The 9,540-nt window shown below is 41.0% G+C and overlaps 1 protein-coding gene across 1 annotated transcript in view; it reads left to right on the forward strand.

Annotated features, from left to right (window-relative positions):
• Nucleotides 1-9,540, forward strand: part of LOC112075997 (junctophilin-1) — a 41,368-nt gene that overhangs the window by 17,389 nt on the left and 14,439 nt on the right. The gene's annotated exons all lie outside the window — the stretch shown is intronic.

Raw genomic sequence — 9,540 nt, forward strand, 5'->3', positions numbered from 1 at the left:
TCAGCCTTCTCTCAGCTCATCTCACCTATCACCAATAGACTCTCAGCTTTTAATCCACCCACTCAACGCTCTCTCAGCCTTATTTGACCTCAATCTACCATAGACCTTCAGCTCTTAAACCCCCTACCCCTCAGCTCTCAGCCAGCACCCATATATATATGCACCTGCTTCACTCATCATCTCCCCTCACTTGGCTTTCCCATGTTTCTATCATTACTTTTCTAAATCTTTGTCGACTCGTGCGATGTTTACTTTTTTTTTTTTTACCTTTTTTTTTATGTATTCCTTTATTTTGTATTCTATTGTTGGCTTATTTATGTTTTAACTTCTTTCCTTTTTGTTTGATGTTATATGCTATTATTACTAACTGTGAGCTTCATACATCTTTTTTTTTCTATTCTTTGTTTTCATTATTTTGTGAATTAGTTTATTTGTTTATTTTTTATTCATTTTTTAGTTTTATTGTAATTTCAGTTATCTGTTCTATTTTTTATGTTTACATTATGTTTTTATTATTCTAGTTTTTGTAATTTTTGTGTATCTATGTTTTTTATCTTATTGTATTTTGTTATTGTGATTTGCTTTAGTATTTTTGTTTTTACTCTTTTTATTTTTATATTTTTTGTTTGTTCTCTATTGTTGTTATTTTTTTAGGTATCTTAGTTTTTTTTTTTATTACTACGTTTAAGGTTGTCTTTGCCTGGTGGTTTTTCTATAAACCATTGTTCACTGTCAATTTTAATATATTTTTATGTTTTTATTCTTTTTTGTTGTTATTTATGTAATTCATTGCTGTATTCTTATATAACTACTGTTTCTTCATATACATATCTTCTGTTGTGTGTGGGGTGGGATTAAAGAGCTGAGGTCTATGGTGATAGGTGGGATGGGCTGAGAGAGGCTGAGGGGGTGGGATTAAAGAGCTGATGTTTGGTGACGTATTATTGTCATGTGACTGCTTTATATAAATGTATAATGTATATGTAAAATGTATGTATATGTAGCAGAAATGTTCGAAAATATATATATATATATTTGTCCCATCTGTGTGGGTGGGTTACAACAACAACAACAAAAATACTCCCAGAAGAAAAGCAAGGTCCTTTTCAAAAACCCTGATCGTTTGTAATTGACATTTCTAACACATAGCAGATTATCACCCAGTTTCTCTCTTGTCTGTGTGTGTACGTGTGTGTGTGGTTCAGATGAGGGTCACTGGGAAGAGGACTGTGACCTTTTACGATTGGTTCACACATACCACCACGGCCTAAACACTGTGTGTGTTTTGTGTGCTGCGTGCGCGCTTGACCGTGTTTCCTCGTGACCGCGTGCGTGCCTGTGAGATCTCGTGTGTCTGGGTGGGTGTGTTTTATGGAGTGACGTTAATTGGTCTATATTTGGAGGCGATGTGTGCTACCCGGGAACTAATGGAGACATAGCTGGAATCCCAGGCAGCGCTCTGGGGGGGGGGGTAGCTCAGCTCTCTGCCCCTGTTCTCTCTCCCCTGCCTGGGCCTGACACACACCACCTGTCCCTTCTCCCAGACAGACCTCCTGGAGGGTGAAGGGGAAGGAGAGGGAGGTGTACAGGGGGCCAACCTACCCTTTATGATTCTAACGTTTTCCTTACCTCTAATACCTTAACGCTTTACCCACTTCAATCCTCCTGTGTTACTGTGTAGGTTATTACCTGTAATACCTTAACGCTTTACCATATTAGATAATAGTGAAGGTTCATTAAGATGGCGGCCCATTTTATGTATGGTCCTTGCTATCTGGGATCCTTGGGACGTCAAAACACACATCACGACAAGAGAGACAACATAACACTACATAAAGAGAGACCTAAGGCAACAACATAGCATGGCAGCAACACATGACAACACAGCATGGTAGCAACACAACAAGACAACAACACAACATGACAGCAGCACAACATGGTAGAAGCACAAAACATAGTAAAAACATTATTGGACACAGACAACAGCACAAAGGGCAAGAAGGTAGAGACAACAATACATCRCGCAAAGCAGCCACAACTGTCAGTAAGAGTGTCCATGATTGAGTCTTTGAATGAAGAGATGGAGATAAAACTGTCCAGTTTGAGTGTTTTGTTGCAGCTCGTTCCAGTCGCTAGCTGCAGCGAACTGAAAAGAGGAGCGACCCAGGGATGTGTGTGCTTTGAGGATCTTTAACAGAATGTGACTGGCACAACGGGTGTTGTATGTGGAGGATGAGGGCTGCAGTAGGTATCTCAGATAGGGAGGGTGTTGTATGTAGAGGATGAGGGCTGCAGTAGATATCTCAGATAGGGAGGGTGTTGTATGTAGAGGATGAGGGCTGCAGTAGGTATCTCAGATAGGGAGGGGGGTGTTGTATGTAGAGGATGAGCCGGCAGCAGTAGATATCTCAGATAGGAGGGAGGGTGTTGTATGTAGAGGATGAGGGCTGCAGTAGATATCTCAGAAGGAGGGGTGTTGTATGTAGAGGATGAGGGCTGCAGTAGGTATCTCAGATAGGGAGGGGGTGTTGTATGTAGAGGATGAGGGTGCAGTAGATATCTCAGATAGGGAGGGGGGTGTTGTATGTAGAGGATGAGGGCTGCAGTAGATACTCCGAGAGGGAGGGTGTTGTATGTAGAGGATGAGGGCTGCAGTAGTATCTCAGATAGGGAGGTGTTGATGTAGAGGATGAGGGCTGCAGTAGATATCTCAGATAAGGGGGGTGTTGTATGTAGAGGATGAGGGCTGCAGTAGATATCTCAGATAGGGAGGTGTTGTATGTAGAGGATGAGGGCTGCAGTAATATCTCAGATAGGGAGGGTGTGTGTATTGTAGAGGATGAGGGCTGCAGTAGGATATCTCAGATAGGGAGGGTGTTGTATGTAGAGGATGAGGGTGCAGTAGGTAATCTCAGATAGGGAGGGTGTTGTATGTAGAGGATGAGGGCTGGCAGTAGTATCTCAGAGAGGGAGGTGTTGTATGTAGAGGATGAGGGCTGCAGTAGATATCTCAGAGAGGGAGGGTGTTGTATGTAGAGGATGAGGGCTGCAGTAGATATCTCAGATAGGGCTTATGGTGGGTGTTGTATGTAGAGGATGAGGGCTGCAGTAGATATCTCAGAGAGGGAGGGTGTTGTATGTAGAGGATGAGGGCTGCAGTAGATATCTCAGAGAGGGAGGGTGTTGTATATGTAGTAGCTATCTCAGATAGGGGGGAGTGAGGCCTAATAAAGGAGGATGAAAATTAAAACTATCAGTCAACGGAGGAAAAAGTCATGAAACGGAATATCAAGATGACGGACGAACAGGTGGATACAATTGATTTTCAAAGGGCTCGCCGTTTCGGCGGCAGAGGGGAGGGAAGACCCTTGTCCAATCGAAGCTATGCTAACTCACTACAAAATTAAGTTTGCCTTGTTACGACAGTGTAGGGAACCCGAAGAGTACCCCATTCTCTATTAATGAACAATTTCCCCATGAAATAGTGGAGAGACAACGTGCCCTGTACCCCAACTTTCAAAAGGCTCAGAATGTTTGTCTAGTGGTTGATAAAGTAAATAATAGTAAATGTAAACAACGAAATGTTCAAGGACTCGAAGATTCCAACGTAGCTGTGAGTGATAGTGTAACAGTATAGCTTCCGTCCCTAGGCGTAAAACAGCCGGGGTGAAAGAGCAACGACACTGGAATAAAAACAAAATGTGTGGAGAGAGATTTGGTTTTACAGGTTTACTCGCTCTGGATTGTCAGTACTGCATGTATTCTTAGCTATCGTGCCATGGCTGTGTCAGAGTCAATTGTAAGTTAAACGTATGTATCCCTTTATGGGTAGTGTGGTGCCTAAGACTATAACGTTTCAGGCAGACAGTGTCGAAGTAACAAAAGTGTATTACTAGAACAAGGGGCAGGCAAAACGACAGGTCAAGGGCAGGCAGAGGTCAGTAAATCCAGTGTGGTGTGACAAAGTACAGAACGGCATGCAGGCTCAGGGTCAGGGCAGGCAGAATGGTCAAAACCGGGAAAACTAGAAAACAGGAACTAGAAACAGACAGGAGCAAGGGGAAAACGAGCTGGCAACAGACAAACAGAGAACACAGGTATAAATATACAGGGGATAATGGGGAAGATGGGCGACACCTGGAGGTGGGTGGAGACAATCACAAAGACAGGTGAAACAGATCAGGGTGTGACAGACACATTTTTACTGGCAGTCATTAGCGGCCGTTAGAATCTATGTTTGTTTATACTTCTTCCTTTTTGTCGGAATTAAAACAGGATATAATGAGAAATAAATCCAAAATATCTAGCATGTAATGGACATAAAGAACTGGTTTGGCCATATTATATAATATAATATTTAAAGGTATTTAAATATTGGGGAAAAAAGATTGGGAGGGAGAAATATATTTTTTTGTCTTGGGCAAAGAAACTCAAAACGGGTTATTATATTAATTAACAACAATTTTGATGCGATTGTGCAAACTGTACAAACATATCCACAAGGAAGACGGATTATTTTAAATATGCTACGGGACCAAAAAAAGATCTGGCTAATTAATCTATATGGGCCAAATAATGATGATCCACACAATTTCAAAAATACATATAATAATCTATTGAGCTCACAAGCAACGAAATAATCTATTATTATGGTGGGAGATTATAATACGGTGTTAAGTACCTCAATGGATCGTAAAGGAAATCACTCTACAAACTCTCACCTTCAATCACTTAAAAGAGATCATAAATATCATGGAAAACCCTGATCTAGTGAGATATACAGTACCAGTCAAAAGTTTGGACACCTACTCATTCAAGGGTTTTTCTTTATTTATATTTTTTACTATTTTCTACATTGTAGACTAATAGTGAAGACATCTAAACTATGAAATAATACATATTTTATATTTGAGATTCTTCAAAGTAGCCACCCTTTGCCTTGATGACAGCTTTGCATACCTTTGATTGAGCAGGTGTGTCCAAACCGTCTTGATTACTTCCTGGTCTCGTTCTTGCTGGCATCAAAAGTTTTTAAAAAGTATTAATAGGAGAACGAATGCGATTGGACCACCATCTAATTGGCCTCCATATAACTCTTACAGAATTTCCACGTGGACGGGGATATTGGAAATTTAATCAAAGCCTATTGGATCACAATTTGTTCTTAACTAAGACAAAATAATTCATAATTGACTTTTTTTTCTGCACAACATACAGTGCCAGTCAGAAGTTTGAACACACCGACTCATTTCAGGGTTTTTCTTAATTAATTTTTACTACATTGTAGAATAATAGTGAAGACATCAAGACTATGAATTAACACATATGGAATCATGTTGTAACCATAAAAGTGAGATTCTTCAAAGTAGCCACCCTTTCCTTAATGACAGCTTTGTACACTCTTGGCATTCTCTCAACCAGCTTCATGAGGAATGCTTTTCCAACAGTCTGGAAGGAGTTCCCACATATGCTGGGCATTTGTTGGCTGCTTTTCCTTCACTCTGTGCTCCAACTCATCCCGAACCCTCTCAATTGGGTTGAGGTCGGGTGTTTGTGGAGTCCAGGTCATCTGATGCAGCACTCCATCACTCTCCTTGGTCAAATAGCCCTTACACAGCCTGGAGGTATGTTGGGTCATTGTCCTGTTGAAGAACAAATGTGTCCCACTAAGCGCAAACCAGATGGGATGGTGTATCACTGCAGAAAGCTGTGGTAGCCAGGCTGGTTAATTTAAGTGTGCCTTGATTTCTAAATAAATCACAGACAGTGTCACCAGAAAAGCACCCCCACACATCATACCTCCTCCTCCATGCTTCACGGTGGGAACCACACAAGTGGAGATCATCCGTTCACCTACTCTGCCTCTCACATAGACACGGCGGTTGGAACAAAAAATCTAAAATTTGGACTCATCAGACCAAAGGACAGATTCCCACCTGTCTAATGTCCATTGCCGTTTCCACCTACAATAGTCATTTACAACATTACACTGTATTTCTGATCAATTTGATGTTATTTTAATGGACAAAAAATGTGATTTTCTTTCAAAAACAAGGACATTTCAAAGTGACCCCAAACTTTTGAAATGGTAGTGTGTATGTAGCAGAAAAGCTGGGAAAAACAAACAAGATATGTGTCCTCCGAAGAGGGGGGATGGTGGATGGGTTAATCATTTTAAAAAATGGAAAATAATTAAATGGTTAAGGTTAGGGTTTAGGGTAGGGTTTAGGGTAGCGACGTCCCAAGGATCCCGTATAGCACTAACCCATCATGTTTGTTGTAATTCTTTATTAGTATGCGCAAATATATAAATGCCCACCTTATGAACTCCAAGGTGTGCGCACACACACACACACACACACACACACAGTGTGACCCGTGAGTGCCTCCTTTATGATGTTGGTTAATACAGTATGTTCTGACTCCTGTGGCTAACATACACCGGCATGTAAACAAACAAAGACGGACACGAAAGCTATGCTACACTAATCCCTAGGAATCACAGCTAACGTTACTACGTAAAGGACCATCCACTCTCCTCATCTTTCCTTCTGCAGCTGAATGATCAAGGAAGAGTAAAGAGTTTTGTGGTATTTACTGGAGTTTTGTCGGGCAAGCCGGAGCCTAGCTAACTCAGCTAGCTAACTGGCCCCCGGACCAATGAAGCTAGCTAGGAAACTATCGGGAGCTAACTATTAGCAACCGTGGATAATTGCTTCCCATGTTGTTTCAATCATAAGACTACCTGGAACTATGCTAGCTCCCATTCATCTGTTTTTCATAGGACCTCATATTATCTGAAGTATGTAAAGGTTAGGTAATAGTTAGCTAGCTAGCTAGGTAGCTACTGTACTCAAAATGTAGCTAGATAGTTAGCTAGGTAGCTACTGTACTCAAAATGTAGCTAGGTAGTTAGCTAGGTAGCTACTGTACTCAAAATGTAGCTAGATAGTTAGCTAGGTAGCTACTGTACTCAAAATGTAGCTAGATAGTTAGCCTGCTATCTGTCTAGCTAAATAAACAACAGCTGGACGGCCTAGCTGGCTACTAACTTATATAGATCATCAATATGAAGCTTTTCTTGTAGGGAGCCAAGGAAGCCAACTCTGGCCTGTATCAGTGATGGACAATAACTAGAATGTGGACCAATAATAGTGTAACGACCCTAGGTTTATAAGCGCGGATATCGACTCTGCCGCACCAGCCACAGTCGATAGCGCGCTGGACTTCGGGCTAGAAGGTCGAGGGTTCGAGACCTGCTCCCTGCCCGTTTCATTACAATACTAATAACATCCCACCAATAGAATAGGTCAACTTCTTTCAAAATGTTGTGATGAGTCGGTGTTCTTGTAATAAGGCTGGTCATAATTCATATTCTGTACCAAATACATTGTCTACCAATAAACCTCTTACAATGTATACGTGCCATGTACTTCTAGTACAAATTTAGCTTTGTATTCTCCCCACAACACCAGCGTTCCTGTAGCAGAATGGGTATGTACTATAATATGGATTAGAGCCAACAGAGGAGAGAGTGGTGGCTTGTTAGAACACAGTCATGGTTCTAATTTCATTGGTGTTAGAACACAGACATGGTTCTAATTTCAGTGGTGTTAGAACACAGACATGGTTCTAATTTCAGTGGTGTTAGAACTCAGACATGGTTCTAAATTTCAGTGGGTGTTAGAACACAAGACATGTTCTAATTTCAGTGGTGTTAAGATCACAGACATGGTTCTAATTTCAGTGTGTTAGAACACAGACATGGTTCTAATTTCAGTGGTGTTCGAACAGACATGGTTCTAATTTCAGTCGGTGTTAGAACGCACAGTACATGTTCTAATTTCAGTGGTGTTAGAACCACAGACATGGTTCTAGATGTCAGTATTCTTATGAGGAACCCTCCTAAATGTTTAAGCCCCCCACCCCCCCACTCCCCCCCTCTAAAAAGCCTGTAACAATGGGAACTCTCAGTAATCAATGAGTGATAGAACCCTAAGCACAGGAGTAGACTATAATGAACATGTGGGCTTTCTGTACATTTTAATCGTTTATTTTATATTCTATTGTTTGCTCAGCTTGTAATTGCACATGGTTGTGTAAACATCAGAACAGGCATTGAATGATAAACGGAACAAAACACGGACCCATTATTTTATTTTTTTTACAATTTAATCCACATCCTCACTTTATGTCAGTATTATAGCATTGCTGCTGGCTCAGCCTGTCCACGGTCTGCATCACACACCCCAGGAGTCCTCAGTCCTGTAAGACACCTGAAACCCAGAGGTAGGTTGGTGAAATGGTCATGGACATTTTGCTGGTCTCAGTTTAGCCCAGAGAACTGAGGATCTGGCAGGGATTCTCTCTCTATCTCTGTATAGAAGACAGTTCCAACTCACCCTGTGTACATCAATGAATGGGTCAAACCACACATGATTGTCCAGCCCTGTAGTCCTGACATCCTCTACTCTACTTCAGCTAGATGGTGATGACCTATCATGAATGGATGAAACTGGGGTCGATTTGCATGTTTTGGAGAGAGAGCGAGAGAGAGAGAGCAAGAGAGAGATAATCATTTTCTCAGTTTTCTAAGCTTGTGTGAGTTATGATATTTATTTTTACACTGGTATAGATAGGCCTACCTTTACACTAATCTACTTATATTATTGTGTAGGCCTACATCGCATTTTTTTCTGGATAAACCTCAGTGAGGCTGAACTGTTGTCTGTTGACTCCTGACACACGTTGACACAAGAGGTGGAGTTTTGTGAATAGTTAGTGAATAGATACCTCGTCTGTCTGGCATGGATCTATATATAGTATCATGTCTATTAACCTGACAAAAGACATACAATGACATTCAAGCACATTCTCCACGGAGAGGAAGACATCTGTCTGACCCGTGGTCCACTTCGGTGGCTAGTCATAGCAGCCGGGTGCTAAACTGGGTCGGCGAAGGGAAAATTGTATAAATGGGGAACTACGATATTGCTTCTCACATTTGGTTCCTCTTGGATAGGACAGAAAGTTACTCTGCTAGACACAGAAGTTTCAAAAGTGAGAAAGGGCTTAATTTCACTACCTACAGACGTTTACACAATGACTTCTAATCACTCTACTTTGAAAGCAAGCTAGATAATTATATAACATTTAATAATGTTTTCTCTTTACAACTTTACCTATGTAGGTTTTGATGTTACTTTACAGCATTTTGGCCAGCAAGCACATCAAATCAAATTTCAAAGCAAATTCCGTTTAACTGCTATGTGAAAAAAAGAAATGTTTACCTTTATTTAACTATTTATTACTGTACTATTACTGTATAGACATCTTACAGTTTGGGAGACAGCTTCACGTTTGGTAATGAAAGGTGGTGCAGTAACGTTAGTACTGGTAAAAATAAGTGAATTACTTCACTGTACAGTTAGCTAGCTACTGCTAGAAGCTAGCTTGCTACAATTGCTCGCTACAAGCTAGCTTGCTACAATTGCTCGCTACAAGCTAGCTTGCTACAATTGCTCGCTACAAGCTAGCTTG

Source organism: Salvelinus sp. IW2-2015, unplaced genomic scaffold, assembly GCF_002910315.2.
Source record: "Salvelinus sp. IW2-2015 unplaced genomic scaffold, ASM291031v2 Un_scaffold3503, whole genome shotgun sequence".
Classification (NCBI taxonomy): Eukaryota; Metazoa; Chordata; class Actinopteri; order Salmoniformes; family Salmonidae; genus Salvelinus; species Salvelinus sp. IW2-2015.